This window comes from Gopherus flavomarginatus, assembly GCF_025201925.1.
Source record: "Gopherus flavomarginatus isolate rGopFla2 chromosome 13 unlocalized genomic scaffold, rGopFla2.mat.asm SUPER_13_unloc_6, whole genome shotgun sequence".
NCBI lineage: Eukaryota > Metazoa > Chordata > Testudines > Testudinidae > Gopherus > Gopherus flavomarginatus.
The window spans coordinates 575567-592520 of NW_026114614.1; positions in this window are offsets into that span (position 1 = coordinate 575567).

Below are 16954 nucleotides of genomic sequence, written 5' to 3' on the forward strand. Positions count from 1 at the left end.
TTTTTTTTACTCATGAAAGCTTATACCCAAATAAATCTGTTAGTATTTAAGGCTCCCCTGGACTCCTAGTTGTAATCCAGAGATGAGGGATCTTTCCTTGAATCCATTGTTATAGCTTCTCTCACAGAAAACAAGCTGACAGTGTCACCATCCATGTGGGCTTTTCCTTTGATGATGGAGAGTGAGGAATTTTGATTGATGATTTTGAGTCTTTGATTGCCGATCATCATTCACAGTGACCACTTGCTTTGAAATTAACATTTTTCTGTAAAAGTTCTTAATTTGCATTTCACAAGGCTTTTTTCTCATTTGATGGATTGTTTGATGGGTTATTTAGTTACAGGGGTATACACATTGTAAATGTTTGCTATTACATTATAACAGGATACAGATAAGTGCAAACAATGCAAGTAACATCCCCTTAGTTTTCATGACATTTAAAAAACAAAAAAATTCATATACATTTAACAATTAGTTTGATCTATACTAATACACAAGGGAATTGACCTGTGCTTTGGCATGAGCTGACATCTGGTCTGCCAGTGTCATATTGGGTTTTCTGGAACCAGGGGTGGCTCTAGCTTTGTTGCCACCCCAAGCACGGCAGGCAGGCAGGCAGCCTTCGGCAGCTTGTCTGTTGAAGGTCTCTGGTCCTGTAGACTTGGCGGCTTGCCTGTGGGAGGTCCGCCGGTCCTGCAGCTTTGGCGTACCAGCCACTGAATTGTCACCGAGTCTGTGGGACCGGCGGACCTTCCGCAGGCAAGCCACCTAAGGCTGCCTGACTGCTGCCCTTGCAGGGACCAGCACGGTGCTCCCCGTGGCTTGCCGCCCCAGGCACACGCTTGGAGCGCTGATGCCTGGAGCCGCCACTATCTGGACTACTCCCATATGGAAAGTTAAGCCTGTGTGTGTACAATATTGCCAACTTCAATCATTGAAAAACATAAGTCAGGGCTCAAAAAAATCACAGGATTGTATGATTTTTTTAAAAAAATCTCATGCTTTTTAAACCTTCAGAGGTCTTTTTATTTGCCTTCTGATTTCTGAGCCATTAGAGTACCCTCACTTCACATTATCAAGATTTTCTCTGCAACCATAAGGGCTAGAAACTTATTTGAAAAAAATAAAGAAATCTGAGATTTGCATGCAATTATTTTTATTCAAGCAATGGGGCTTTAGGAAAAGCACCAAATATCAAGCATTGATAACATTGTTCATATATAGGTATACACGCTTACAGAAATTTTGCATAAGGCTTTTCAAAAAAAAAAATAATTAGAAGTAGTATTTTGAAATACCAAGAGTAACTGGTCTGTGGCTATTGGCATATTTAACCTTTTTGTAGTCCTAGCCCATGTCAGGTGCTTGGGGTTAAAAAGCAAAGATCAGTCTCTTACCAGGGCTCCTCTGTGTTACATCATTATTTCCTTTTTTCCCATTTTAACTTGTATTTCTGGGGCAAGCGATCGCTTTCTATAAAGTGTGAAATACTTATTGTGTTGTATAAAGCCCCAGTCTTGCAAGAAGCTTTGCATGAGTAGACCCTCGTTTATTTAGATGTGGTACTACATGGGCACCCATGCAGAGGTCCCTGCAGGATCAGTGCCAAGTAATAAATAATAAAAGTAGCTTATCCTCACCCCAAAAGAGAATTACATTCACTCCCCACAATCAGTCCCTATGCCCTCATTGGTGTCTAGGCCTGATTCACACATTGATGTCAATCAAGTGTAAATTAGTTGAAGTTGATGGGTAAAATCCTGGCCCTATTGAAGTCAATGACAGTGTGCCACTGGTTTCAGAGGGCCTGGAATTTTATCCAGTGAATTTACACTGGTGTAAGATCAGAGACAGGACCCTAAGTTCATAGATAGATTGATAAAATGGCCTTGGCATTCAGTCCTAAATGTGCCTGCACTGCATTTCAGTAGTAGGTAAAATGATTCTTATATGGTCCACAAAGCCTTTTGGAATGCAAGGAATTATACAAATGGCACTTATTAATTATACGAAGACATAAATTGAAAAACCGACCTTGGCTGACTACCTAAGGGAAAATACCTATGTTTACCATAATAGAGTAACTGGCAAAAGAAGCAATTGCTTCTTCTCTGCTGGAAGAACAATCCATTTCTTTCATGTAACAGTAGGAAAACAAAAAGAACAGGCGTACTTGTGGCACCTTAGAGACTAGCAAATTTATTTCAGCATAAGGTTTTGTGGGCTACAGCTCACTTCTTCGGATGCATAGAATGGAACACACAGACAGGAGAAATTTATACATAAAGCGAACATGAAAAGGTGGAAGTATGCATACCAACAGAAAGAGTCTAATCAATAGAGATGAGCTATCATCAGCGGGAGAAAAAAAACTTTTGAAGTGATAATTGAGATGACCCATAGAAGGTGTGAAGAGAACTTAACATAGGGAAATAATGACAGGTTTCAGAGTAGCAGCCATGTTAGTTTGTATCCGCACAAGTACTCCTGTTCTTTTTTCATAGGGAAATAGATTCAATTAGTGTAATGACCCAACCATTCCCAGTCTCTGTTTAAACCTAAGTTAATTGTATCTAATTAGCATATTAATTCGAGTTCAGCAGTCTCTCTCTTTGGAGTCTGTTTTTGAAGTTTTTTTGTTGCAAAATTGCCACAATTTTGTAGGAAAACAGATGGTTCCTTCATTTTTTATATACCTATGAAGTCAGTGGTTCTCCTCAGGTCCTGTAATTCAAAGCTGAAATGAACAATTTTAGGAATCTTTGGAATTAAATGTACCATATACATTTTCTTTAAAAAAATTAATTAGGGTAGACTTAAAGTTACTGTGGTAGAACTGGTTTTTTTTCCTCCCCATATTTTTCTGGAAAGTGGGATTTCAAAACACTCAACTCAAATGTTTGAAAACCAGGAAATGCTCCATAAAGGTCTCCTTACAGATCCCTGAGAAGAACATTGGCTTTATAAAAAGAACAGGAGTACTTGTGTGCATCCGATGAAGTGGGGTGTAGCCCACGAAAGCTTATGCTCAAATAAATTTGTTAGGGTATGGCTACACTTGAAATTTCAAAGCGTTGCCGCTTTGAATTCCCTGCATTCCAAAAGTGTGAGTGTGGTCGGAGTGCCAGCGCTGGGAGAGACGTCTCCCAGCGCTGCATGTACTCCACATCCTCTACCGGTGTAGCTTGCAGCGCTGGGAGCAGCGCTCCCAGTGCTGCGGCACTGATTACACTGAGGCTTTACAGCGCTGTATCATGCAGCGCTCAGGGGGGTGTTTTTTCACACCCCTGAGCTCGAAAGTTGCAGCGCTGTAAAGTGCCAGTGTAGCCAAGCCCTTAGTCTCTAAGGTGCCACAAGTACTCCTGTTCTTTTTGCAGATATAGACTAACATGGCTGCTACTCTGAAAATTGGCTTTGTCAGAAACTCTACCCACAAGCTTCTAGAAACGAGGAAATGCTCCATTACGTTCTGCTTCTCACTCTCACACCTCTCTCAACTCTGCCTTCATTGGCAGTGCCTTTAGTTTAGGAGAACATTTGCCTAAATTATTAAATTGCAGTAATCTCAAGATCCATTTGTAACATACGTAAGGATATTTAGAACAAAATTATTTTAGGACCCTTTACTGATATAGCACAAAGTAAGGCACCTTGTAGGATTACTGGGCAGAAAGGATTCTCTTCCTACCCTCGCTGCTCCCTCTGGCTTCTACTCCATCTTTAGGGCTAGAATAACTCCCAAATCACCCATGAGAACCTTAGACTAGGGGACAATAGGTTATTATTATTAAAAAACATTTATATATCACTGCTTATGCTTGGTGCTGTACAAACAGTTATAGAGAGAATTTACAGTGTAAAAGACTCATGTGCTCTCTCCCTGTGCAATGGAACCACATCTGTTCTGCAGCACACAAAGGCCCTCTGTATTGCAGGAAGGAGGCAGGATTTACCCCTTAATCATTTTTGGATGATGCTGGTTTTGGCTCAGAGATATTGTTTCATTATCAAAAGGAAACAAACAAACAAACTAACAAAAAAGGTTAGGCCAAAAAGATGTTTACACAATATTCCATTCTCTACCTAACAACTAGTAATAATACGTTGCATTTCTACAGATCTTTCTATCAGAGGAACTCAAAGTACATTAAAAATAGGGATATATCTATACAGCAAAAACAAAAAAAGGTGTGTTCTTAAATCAGATTATGTCACCTGGCTTAACTAACTCAGGTTAAAATAGCTTTTAACTCATTGAGACCTACAGGGCTGCCTGTGGTTGAACTCAAGCTACTAACCCAAGTTGCAAAATGTCCTGTGGCACCTTATAGACTAACAGACGTTTAGGAGCATGAGCTCCACTTCACCCATGAAAGCTCATGCTCCAAAACGTCTGTTAGTCTATCAGGTGCCACAGGACTCTTTGTTGCTTTTACAGATCCAGATTAATACAGCTACCCCTCTGATACTTAACCCAAGTTATAAGCTAAGTTAAGATAACACCTTTTATTTATAGTGTAGACATAGTCTACGTCTCAGAACCCTTCTTGAACTACAGTGAAGTATTATCGCTATTTTATTGATGAATAAATTGATCGAGACATGGCATTGGATCAATCCTCCCAGGCAGAAGTTTACCAGCACAAGCTTTTTCTTCTCAGAGCTCCCACATAACCACCAATGGATTTCCACCCACAACTACCTCTAGGTCCACAGCACCTCTGAATAGTGATGAGCTGCCAAAATCTTAATAACCGGTTCCCTACTGGGTCTTCAGCAGCACTTTGGTGGCAGGTCCTTCACTCGCTCCAGGTCTTTGGAGGCTCTTTGGTGGGAGGTCCTATATATAACACACTACCTATATAGCCTGAGGATATCACATGGGCTGCAGCTCTGTGCTGCGAGCAGCCTGCGGGTTGAGAACCACTGACTTAGCGCAATGGGGTCTTGGTCCATGGCTGGGGTTTCTAGGCAGTAATGTAATACAAATAATAAATGGATGTAGTGAGAGTTGCAAACTACATGTGTAGACAGGCTCGAAGAGACAGCAGGCCTTCACAGTTCCTTTCTGTTTCCTGCAGCTACTCTGATACTGTTTGGATCACCCTTATTTTTTTCCAGTACTCTCACTGTACTCACTCCCTCAGAGAACCTCTGACCCACCCTTTTACAAACATCTCTTTTTTATTGCTACAGCCAACTCTGTTTTCTTTTTAACATTACTCTTTATTACTGTCATTTCCTGCCTTTTCCAGCTTTAATATCCAATTTATGGAAAGTCCCCTAGTAACTAACAACACTTTAAAAACCCTCTTGCCCTGTCCTTATTCTCTTGGAATGCTCTGAAAGACCTTTGTATTAGTTCGCATACTGATAGAACTCCATGTCCCCAGCGGGGAACTTAATTTTCTTGTTAATTGCATCCTCTCAGATGTTTCCATTTTAGAGTCTATAGTGTTAATTAGTGTAGTTTTAAAGGCTGTTCAGATTGACAGCTTTGTTTTTATTAATACAAATCTTGGAGATAGAAATGATTAATCTTCTGGATGTACTGATAAGATCCTGTACTTTTTAGGCCATAAATGAAGATTTTCAGGTTAGTATTTGTGTTTGTGAAGGCTTGTATGAAATGAAAATATTTTTAAAAGCCTCACTGATGTTAGCACTTCCCAAACTCTTGGGGCACTAGGCTTGTCCTGGGGTAAGGAAACCCTGGAATGATCCTGCCATTTCCCCTCACCACAACTTTGGATAATATGCAATTTCCCTCCCTGTTCCTAGCCCCGCCCCTAAAGCAATCAGCTATGGTTGCAGCTCATATATCCAGGGCTGCAATCCAGCCTTCCCTGAAGTTAGTGGGAGTCTTTCCATTGATTTCAGCCTGTGTTTGATCAACTCCCCAGGCAGAAGCTTACCAGCGCAAGCTTCTTCTTCTCTGAGTTCCCACAGAGCCACGAATGGATTAGACCATCTACTCGTGATAGAGGTACTGAGAAGGAAGAATGTTCTAGTAGAGTAGACATTGCACTAGGACTCGGAAGACCTGGATTCAATTTCTGGCTCAGCCACAGACTTCCTGTGACTTTAGGCAAATCATTTAATTCAGCCTGTGACTCAATCCCCTGTCTGTAAAAGAGGATTATACCTCCCTATCTCAGAGGGGTATTGTGAGGATAAAATCTATTAAGGACTGGAAAGTGCTCAGATACTATGGTGAAGAGTGCCATATATGATAAAGAGTGTAAACACTAAAATAGATTATGCTGAAGCATTCTTAGCACTATGTGTAGACCTGGATTTCAGGACACTGTGCTGAAAACACCTGCAGCCTTTCTCCATTAACACCACTTTCATTGACAAGCTACATTGGGGCTGGAAAACGGGTACAACATTATCTTGTGTAGACACAGCCTAGAGAAAGGGAAACAAAAACTGAGCTGGAAAAAAAAATACTGCATAGTAAAAGAAAGGGGAAAAGAAGAAAGGAAAGGGGGGAAAGAGAGGAAATGAACTGAAAATAGAAGACAAAACAGGAAATTTTCTAAGGCACAGTGCAAAACCCATTTAAAATGTTTCAGAACAAAATGTGCTCCTAGGTCAAACGCTATGTCCTAAGTTTCATGCTGCAAACATATTTTTACAGCAAAGTTCTGAATTCATATAAAATGAGGTTGGCACCTGGAATGCTGACACTTTTTATTTTATTGGTGCTATCAGACAGAACTCTAGTTATTGGAACATCCTTGCTTGCAGCCTGCTGCTGAAATGTGACATTTAGCACCTGCTGCTGACAGAGTTGCCAGCTGTGGAGTGTAGCCAGTTAAATCCAATTTAAGAGAAACCCAAAGTTGCCCAAACATGTTTTGAGCGAGACGGCATCTTTTGCGGATTCAACTGAAATCTAATGCCTATGGGGAAACGGGTACAAAAAGTTCTCTGTAGCCAACATCTGAGAAAAAGCAATCACTTTGATCTTCCATTGGCAATAAAGTCAAGAGCACCTATGTGATCCCAGCTGCACTTTGTGTGGCACTTAAGAGGCTAATAGTGAAGCTAGTGAATGTCCTTAGCCTTCATAGAACTCAGCTAATGTTCTGGAGGGACAGAGTGAAAACAACTGCAATAATTTTGCTGAACAAATGGGTGAGGTCTCATGGAACATGCTCAGGGCGGGTGCAAGCAGGGCCGGCTGTAGCCATTTTGCTGCCCCAAGCATGGCAGCAAGCCGCAGGGGGAGCTCTGCCACTTGCCGGTCCCGCGGCTCCGGTTGTTCTCCCGCAGAGCTGGCGGCAGAGGGTCCGCTGGTCCCATGGCTCCGGTGGACCTCCCACAGGCGTGCCTGCGGATGTTCCGCCGGAGCCGTGGGACCAGCAGACCCTCCACAGGGACGCCTGCGGGAGGCCCACTGGAGCTGCCTGCCACCCTCCCGGCAACCGGCAGAGTGCCACCTGCGGCATACCACCCCAAGCACACACTTGATGTGCTGGGGCCTGGAGCCGGCCCCCTGGGTCCAAGGATATTTCATGCCATTTGTCCCGATATTTTGTTTCCTGGTCTTCAGCAGCAATTTGGTGGAGAGTCCTTCAGTCGCAGACAGTCTTCGGTGGTATTTTGACAGTGAGTGCTTCTGTCTTTGGCTGCAAGGTTTATTACCACACCCACCGAAATATCGTCGAAGACCATCCACAACTGAAGGGCTCTCCCCCAAATTGCCACCAAACTCCTGGACGGGTGAGTGTAAAAAAAAAAATAAAAGCCCCCCCGAGGCAGTCCTGATATTTTCCCCTTAACATCTGGTCACCCTACTGGTGGCCGATGGCACAAGGTGTTTTCGGAAGGCTTTGCAATGCTTCATGGGGGCAAAAGGGTTACACGCGGGTCACTGGTTTCAATGCCCCATGATGCAGTTTTTTCAGTCCCATAATTTTATGTGCATCCTATAATGTTTTGCACCTCTTTTCAAAAGCCCTGCAAACCCCACAGGTCCGCCATCTGTGTGAGAAGCTGCATTATTGTGATGAGCACTGTGAGCATGAATGCCTAATTCTGCAGTATCTGCGGAGACACCAGAGGTGCCACAGGGAACATGACGATTCCGTGGAGGCTATCTTGATGTGTGGCATAGAAAGAAACAATTCATGGTTGTTGTTATCATTCACAAAGCAGCTGGAGATGGTGGAGTGCCAGCTTTGGGCCCAAGAAACAAGCACTGACTGGTGGGATCGCATCATTATGCAGGTATGGAATGATGAGTAGTGGCTGCAGAAGTTTTGGATGCACAAGGCAATATTCCTGGATGTGTGTGTGGAATTCACCCCTACCCTTCAGCTCAGTGACACCAAAATGAGAGCTGCACTGACCAGGGTGGTGCAGAGGATTCAGGGGGCCTGGGACAAAGCCAGGGAGCTGCAGTGCTTGTACTCACCTGGAGGTGGTCCGTGTCTTCGGTGGCATTTCGGTGGCGGGGGGGCGGGCCCTTCAGTCACTCTGTGTCTTCGGCAGCACTGAAGGCTCCCACTCCGCTGAAGACACAGACTACCTCCGGGCCAAGGCTCACGGGGCATTTTGGTGGCAGGAGGCCCTTCAGTTGTTGGGTTTGGCTCCTTGACAGAAAGACAAAAATACATGGTGGTAACTTCCAGGCATGCCCCCACACACCCCACCCTGTCTTGTGGCACCACAATAAGAGTTAATTCACAGTAAATGATGCACACCTGTGATTCACCCATTTCTTTCTTACATGAGAAATGAAACAGTTAACAATGTGGAAAACCGTAGGAACAGCCAGGCTTGTAGGGAAAATTTAGGTCAATATTTATGTTCTGCTGTTATAATTACGGTTTAAATATGACCTTATACAGTATGTACAGATTTTATTTGGAGCACAGTAGGAATGCTACCTGTGTAAGCCTCACTAAAAAGTAAGTTTTATGGACCTGATTTTCAGCCCAATTCTCCCTTTTGTGCCCTCACTTTTGCAGATGCTTGTAATGGTGGATGGCGTTGTGATTCCACAATCAATTGTATGTGCATGATTGTTATTTTGATGCCTAACTGCTGGGGTGAAAATGCACAAGGAAGTTAGGCATCCTAATGATATTAATTGTGCCATATAAAATGAAGACACATTTTTGTCTTCTTAGATGGTAAACTTTATGGAGCAGGGACCATGCATTGGTATGCGGTTGTACAGCATGTAGCACAATAGGGCTCTGATCTTGACTGGGGCGTCTGGACTCTTCTGCAAAACAACTGATACATTAAAAAAATAAGATAAAGTGCTGTTTGACCAAATTGCCCAGCACTTGTTTCAAGGACAGTATATCACTATTTGAGATGTGATAAATTAGAAGGTGCAATTAATTACTTTGCATACAGGACTTTGAAGTTGCAGAGTGCAAATTGCAAACTGATTTATCATGGGGTAAGTAAGCAGGTAAATTGGTCCACTGGCCTATTGAGATCTTGGCTGACTCTTGCAAGGCGCTGAGATGCTGTGTTGATGGGTGCTGTTGTAAGGACAGTTATGTGATTGCAGAGCGAAAGTGGTAGTGTGAGAAAAAGATTCAGCAAAATGCAGTGAGTTTATACAGCAGTCTAGTGTAGTGTGCAGTATTCAGCATAGGATAGGATGCAGACTAAACATGCAAGTGCAGTCTTGGGTAACGTTCAGGGTGCAAAGTGCAGAAATGGTTGCATTACAAAGGGCACCAAAAGTTCAAAAAACAGACTTTTGCACTGCAGCCGGGACAATGACTGGAGGGTGCCATCATCAGTGTTATTAACTGCATCTGAACCCATTATAAATCAAACCTATGATCAGCTGTAAAATAATCAGTTAGCTTTGATACCAGAGCCAGGCCTTGTGTGAACCCAGTCACCAAACCCACTGCGCCCACTAAGTAGGAAAAGCCATTAGGCTCAGTCTGTGCATGCCTAGAGGTAAGTTAAGATTCATTAGGAAACTGGGCACAAAGAACATTTGGGCCCCCTGCTTCTCCTATCCCCTGAGGCCCTGGCCAGGCCAGAAGCCAGAGCTGCTGCCCAGGGACCCAAGCCACTGTGGGCAGAGCCATGAGCTGTTCTCTGTGGACAATCTGATTTCAGTTTGAGCAGCCTATTTTGGTTGAATTTCAACTTGTTCCCAGGCAATTTAAACTAAACAGAAAAAGCTGCTCTCAGATGTTTTCACTGCAAACAAGTTCTGGCTTTACACAGATGTAGTGAATTCGAGATTGCTATCTCAATGTAAAATCCTAGTGGAAACAAAGCACTGTAGTTTATACTTCAGTGTAGTTAGTTGAGGTCACCCCTATATCTAACTAGGTTTTAGCCCTACCAGCTACATTAAGGTCAGAACTACCTGTGCCTTCCCCCCACTCAATGTTATATCACAACACTGATCCTGGACTCAAAACACACCATTTTTGCAGTGTACACATAGCCTTTAACTGAAATCAGAGCAGCCAAACTGGGATTTGCACTGGTTTAACTAAATCAGTTTAAATTCACCCCTTCAGTTAAACCGGGGCCACTTCTACATGCAGACAGCCTCCATGCTCATTAGATCACCTGACATTTGATACCATCAAAGAACAGCAATTTATTGACAAGGCAACACATGCTGAGTTAGGGCTACTGTGGGGCCAAGGGTGACAGTGAGGGAAATATTTAAAGAAAACATGAGCTAGAGTAATTGAGTCCAGAGGTTCTGCCACAGGCTGTCTTATGATGATCTAATCTCTCCATCAAAGGCATCTCCTGTTGCCTTCTCCCCTTGCATCACTTTTAACTCAGTGTAACTCCAGGGACTAGCAGCGGAGCTCCGCTGGGGGCTGGACCCCGAAGCCCCGCGGCCGGATCCTGGGAGCTGGGTGACGGAGCACGCGGCGGAAGCCTGGGAGAAGGCACCGGGGTGAGCCCGAGGCCGGATCCCCGAGCTCCGCGGCAGCCTCCGGCGGGCAGGGTCGGGGCTGGGCCTGGCTGGCGGCGAGGCTGGTGCCTGGGCGGGGCCCGGTTGGGGAGCGGCACGTGGTGGGCTGGGCGCAGGCTGGAAGGAGGAGATGCTGCCCCCGACCTGGTGAACTGTCACGGCGCTGCGCGGGGTCTGCTCTGTCCGCTGGCCCGGCGCGAGGGGAGACGCTGTGAGCAGAGGGCTGGGGCAGCCCGGTGGTCCGGGCTTCGGGCGCACTGTAGGGCCAGGAGTGGGGTGTGGGAGCGGGAGCTGTAGGGTTGCAGCTGGGGTCCTTGGCTCGGTGCTCCGTGGCTCAGTTTCCCCACAGGCTGCTGGGCAGTGGGGCCCTGGGGGAGGCACAGGGGCACCAACCCCCCCCCAGCTGTAGCACCCTGTGAATCAGGGGCATGGTTCTTCCCATTGTACAGTCCGGGAACTGAGGCCTGTGGGCGAGGCTGGGACTTCCCAGGGGCCTAAGGGAGTTAGGGATGCTTCTCCCATTGAAAATCATTAGGAGGCGTGTACTTCTCGTAGGGCTTATTTGGAAGTTATTTGGGTGCAAGGAGGGGTGCAGATTTAAAGCTTTTTGGCTAATACAGAGTAACCATCTATGTGGATACCAGAACCCAAGTGCCTTTTTTCAATTTCTGGATTAAGGTAAATTGGGAAAAGGCGCTCTTATTCCAGAATAAGAGCCTCCATATGGGGCACTATGGCAGAATGCTTTATTCTGTGGTAGCTGGGGTGACCAGGTGTCCCAGTTTTATAGGGACAGTCCTGATTTTTGAGTCTTTTTCTTATATAGCAGGGGTTGGCAACCTTTCAGAAGCGATGTGCGAATCTTCATTTATTCACTCTGATTTAAGGTTTCACGTGCCAGTAACACATCTTAACATTTTTAGAAGGTCTCTTTCTATAAGTCTATAATATATATAACTGAACTATTGTTGTATGTAAAGTAAATAAGGTTTTTTTAAATGTTTAAGAAGCTTCATTTAAAATTAAATTAAAATGCAGTGCCCCCCAGACTGATGGCCAGGACCCGGGCAGCATGAGTGCCACTGAAAATCAACTTGCGTGCCACCAGTTGCCTACCCCTGTTATATAGACTCCTATTACCTGCCACCCCGTCTTGATTTTTCACACTTGCTGTCTGGTTACCGTAATGATAGCTGTCTTGGTCAGTTTTCCCCAGAGATAAACTCTTAGGCCCTTCTGAAATTCCCAGTTTAGGTGATTTGCCTAAAGAGTTACAGAGAGCTGGTAGTAAAGGTAGTAATAGAACACAGAGCTGTCTCCCATTTGTATGCATTGCCCCAGAAACCAGCCTCTTCCCCTCAGTGCTGTTGCCAAATATCAAGAACACTGTTTTAGATTTTAGACTAGTATTGTGTCTATTTCCTACTGATGGAAATGTTGTTTCTGGCTTTGCCACTAACTTCCTGTGTAAACTTGGTCAAGTTGATTTTCCTGTTATTCCTTTCCCATCTATAAAATCGTGATTTACTTTTATCTCTTGGTACTTCATTCTTTAGCACTTCAGGGCTTCCTGAGCTTCTGATGAAAGATGCTCTAGAACAGGGGTAATCAATTATCTTTTTGTCAAGGTCTAAATTTCTTGGTCAAGGTTTAGACTCTAGATAAAATAAGATTCTGCAGTCCATCCAAAAACATCTGGTGGTCTCGATTTGGCCTGTGGTCCACCTATTGATTACCCCTGCTCTAGAGTGGAAAGTTTTATAGTTAAAGTCAACTGAATGATGTCCTTGGGTGTGCTCTATTTAGGTTAAACTGAGGTGTTATAATCTATTCAGTGAATATTAAGCCAGGCAGTTTTATTTAGGGTGCTGGATGTTAATGCTTAGCAGGAGGAGTGTTTTGCTTATATCATTCTTATTGGAGGCGCGTGAAGCAGTAGAAACCATTGGGCTAAGTAGGAGAAACAGCTTTTCAGGAATTGTCAGTAATATAGCTAGATCAAATATTTGAATTGTGTATAATATGTTAGCTTCAGTGAACCAAACAACTTGTTCAGTGCTGCTATATTTGTTATTTATAACGTCTCACCTTGCTATGTTAATTTAGTGATATGCTATGTAATGTATAGAAGCAGGGGTCTGTAATTATCTAATACTTAATTTTTTTTTATATTCCAAGTTTCTTAATCCAAGATGCAGTACTTAATCCTCATTAAATCATTGGCAAGGTAGAGTTAATTGGCTGTTTCTCAGACTAGTTCAACTCAGCTTTGCATAACTGCAACACTTTTTGAAACTTAAGCAGGGCCGCCTGAGGGGGGGTAAGTGGGGCAATTTGCCCCAGGCTCCACAGGGCCCCCCACGAGCATGGCTGAGGCTCCCTCTCCAGCCCTGTCTCCTCCCCTCCCCACTCCCGGAGCTTCAGCCCATCCAGCAGCGTCCCGAACAGCTGCAGCGTGGCTCCAGCTGGGCCCCTGAGCACCCCTCCGCCCCGCTCAGAGCCACGTGGTGAGGGGCAGGGCTGTGAGCTTCAGGCTGAGCAGAGGAAGCTGAGCTCAGCGTGGATCAACCAGCCCTGCCCCCTGACCACGCGGCTCTGAGCAGGGCAGAGCTCAGGCCCCGCCTGAGTCATGCTGCCTCTGTCGAGCGAAGCTCCTGGGTGCACTGAGGGTCTGAGTGAGAGGGGAACCAGGGGTAAGGGGCCAGGGCCGGGGGAGCTGGCTAAGGGGCAGGGAGTCCCAGGAACAGGGAGGGGACAGAGGTTGCGGGGGGCTGTCAGAGGACAGGGAACGGGAGAGTTGGATCGTGGGCATTCCAGGGGTCTGTCAGGACATAGCGAGGGGGTGATAGGGGTTGAGGCAGTCAGGGGACAGGGAGAAGGGGTGGGGTCCTGGGGTGGTAGTGGAGGGTCTCTGGGGGACGGTGAAGGGGCAAGGAGCAGGATGGGTCAGGGTTTCTGAGGGGGGCAGGCAGTCGGGGGGCAGGAAGTGAGTGGGAGTCGGATGGGGGCAGGGCTAGGCTGTTTGGGAGGCACAAACTTCCCTACCCTAAAGCTCATTCAGCAGTTTGAGGCTTGCAGAAGAGCCTAGCTGTTAGCTTTTCCATTAGAGCTACCATCCCTTTCACTTCTCAAATGCCAAATCATAGTCTATGTTTAATTTCAGTGCCATAGGGAGATTCATGTCAGGGGAGGGTAGCTTCATTTAAAATTAGCCACTAGGGGAGGGATCACATGGGAAGAGCAGTATCCTACACCATCTACCTCCTTCCCAACCCTACCAAGAGAGACCCCACCCCCCATCCCCTACATTTCCTGAAGTTCCAGAGGGGTTAATTTAGTGGTTCTCAAACTTTTGTACTGGTGACCCCTTTCACATAGCAAACCTGTGAGTGTGACCCCCCCCCTTATAAATTAAAAACACTTTCTTATATATTTAACACTATTATAAATGCTGGAGGCAAAGCGGGGTTTGAAATGGAGCCTGACAGCTCGCGGCCCCCAGTAATAACCTCGTGATCCCCTGAGGGGTAGCGACCCCCAGTTTGAGAACCTCTGGGGTAATTTAATTTTAACACCCTATATCCATTCACATGCCTGTGCTATTTTGAGCATTTCAGTTTTCACAACATAGGCTCATCCCAGATTTGGAACAAGCTCAAATGCTCAGTTCGTGGAGTATGTACATAAGCTATACTAAAGACAAACCCACAGTAACCATCTCCAGTTTGTGAGGGACCCTGTGGAGCCAGTCTGTAGGAAACAGATAAATGCATGGAGGTTAAGTCCATTAATGGCTATTAGCCAGGATGGGTAAAGAATGGTGTCCCTAGCCTCTGTTTGTCAGAGGGTGGAGATGGATGGCAGGAGAGAGATCACTTGATCATTGCCTGTTAGGTTTACTCCCTCTGAGGCACTTGGCATTGGTCATTGTCGGTAGACAGGATACTGGGCTGGATGGACCTTTGGTTTGACCCAATATGGCAGTTCTTATATTCTAACCTAAATTAACCCAAAGTTATGGAGTCAAGTATCAGAGGGGTAGCCGTGTTAGTCTGGATCTGTAAAAGCAGCAGAGAGTCCTCTGGCACCTTATAGACTAACAGACTTTTTGGAGCATGAGCCTTCGTGGGTGAATACCCACTTCGTCAGATGCATGTAATGGAAGTTTCCAGGGGCAGGTATATATATACAGGCAAGCTAGAGATAATGAAGTAGTTCAATCAGGGAGGATGAGGCCCTGTTCTAGCAGTTGAGGTGTGAAAATCAAGGGAGGAGAAACTGGTTCTGTAATTGGCAAGCCATTCACAGTCTTTGTTTAATCCTGAGCTGATGGTGTCAAATTTGCAGATGAACTGAAGCTCAGCAGTTTCTCTTTGAAGTCTGGTCCTGAAGTTTTTTTGCTGCAGGATGGCCACCTTAAGGTCTGCTATAGTGTGGCCAGGGAGATTGAAGTGTTCTCCTACAGGTTTTTGTGTATTGCCATTCCTAATATCTGCTTTGTGTCCGTTTATCCTTGTCTGTAGCGACTGTCCAGTTTGGCCAATGAACATAGCAGAGGGGCATTGCTGGTATATGATGGCGTATATTACATTGATGGACGAGCAGGTGAATGAACCGGTGATGGTGTGTCTGATCTGGTTAGGTCCTGTGATGGTGTCGCTGGTGTAGATATGTGGGCAGAGTTGGCATCGAGGTTTGTTGCATGGATTGGTTCCTGAGCTAGAGTTACTATGGTGTGGCGTGCAGTCACTGGTGAGAATGTTTCAGGTTGGCAGGTTGCCTGTGGGCGAGGACTGGCCTGCCACCCGAGACCTGTGAAAGTATGGGATCATTGTCCAGGATGGGTTGTAGGTCCCTGATGATGCGTTGGAGAGGTTTTAGCTGGGGACTGTATGTGATGGCCAGTGGAGTCCTGTTGGTTTCTTTTTTGGGTTTGTCTTGCAGTAGGAGGCTTCTGGGTACACGTCTGGCTCTGTTGATCTGTTTCCTTATTTCCTCATGCCGGTATTGTAGTTTTGAGAATGCTTGGTGGAGATTTTGTAGGTGTTGGTCTCTGTCTGAGGGGTTAGAGCAGATGCGGTTGTACCTCAGTGCTTGTCTGTATACAATCGTGTGATGTGCCCGGGATGGAAGCTGGAGGCATGAAGGTAGGCATAGCGGTCGGTAGGTTTTGGGTATAGAGTAGTGTTAATGTGACCATCACTTATTTGCACCATGGTGTCTAGGAAGTGGACCTCCCGTGTAGATTGGTCCAGGCTGAGGTTGATGGTGGGGTGGATGCTGTTGAAATCATGGTGGAATTTTTCCAGAGACTCCTTCCCATGGGTCCAGATGATGAAGATGTCATCAATGTAGCGTAGGTAGAGAAGGGGCATGAGAGGACGAGAGCTGAGGAAGCGTTGTTCCAGGTCGGCCATAAAAATATTGGCATATTGTGGGGCCATGCGAGTGCCCATAGCGGTGCCACTGATCTGGAGATATATATTGTCATCAAATTTGAAATAGTTGTGTGTGAGGATAAAGGCACAGAGCTCAGCAGCCAGTTGTGCTGTAGCATCATCAGGGATACTGTTCCTGACAGCTTGTATTCCATCTGTGTGTGGGATGTTTGTGTAGAGAGTCTCTACATCCATGGTGGCTAGGATGGTGTTTTCTGGAAGGTCACCAATGCATTGTAGTTTCCTCAGGAAATCAGTGGTGTCACGGAGATAGCTGGGAGTGCTGGTGGCATAGGGTCTGAGTAGAGAGTCCACATATCCAGACAGTCCTTCAGTGAGAGTGCCAATGCCCGAGATGATGGGGTGTCCAGGATTTCCAGGTTTGTGGATCTTGGGTAGTAGATAGAGCCCCGACCAGGGTTATTCTAAGGGTATGTTGATTTGTTCCGGTGTTAGTGTAGGGAGTGTCCTGAGTAGATGTTGCAGTTTCTTAGTGTATTCCTCAGTGCGATCTGAGGGAAGTGGCCTGTAGAATTTGGTATTGGAGAGTTGTCTGGCAACCTCCTTTTGGTAGTCAGACCTG